The sequence below is a fragment of the Myotis davidii genome, unplaced genomic scaffold (genome assembly GCF_000327345.1).
Source record: "Myotis davidii unplaced genomic scaffold, ASM32734v1 scaffold157, whole genome shotgun sequence".
NCBI lineage: Eukaryota > Metazoa > Chordata > Mammalia > Chiroptera > Vespertilionidae > Myotis > Myotis davidii.
Window position 1 is genome coordinate 214195 of NW_006288722.1, and position 436 is coordinate 214630.

Below are 436 nucleotides of genomic sequence, written 5' to 3' on the forward strand. Positions count from 1 at the left end.
GAGAAGAATGTTCCGCGGCCGGGCGGGAGGCGGCGGGTTTGATTTTCCCCCTCCGGTGGGTCTCCTCGGGTTACACTTCCCTTCCAGCCCCAACTCGGAAATAAAGGGAGGAGAGGCGCACGAGGAGAGGGAGCGAGGAACACCCGAGACCTGCGACGGCGTCCACCTAAGCGGGAGGAGGGGCCGGGGAGGTGGATCTTTTCAAATGTCATTATTTCCTTTGATCCTGGGCAGCGTTTCTCCATGTGTCTGGCTGGGCTCCTGCTCAGCCAGCAGCCTCCCCCTCTCACCCACTTTGTGTATTTTCCTGGAGAACCTGCCCCTCCTCCCAGCATCTGGAAGGCCCCGAGGGCTGGCGACGGCGCACATTCCCCTGGGGACTCTGGCCTCGCCTCCCAGTGACTCAATTTCCCCTCTGCGGGTGCTGGGGGGGCGG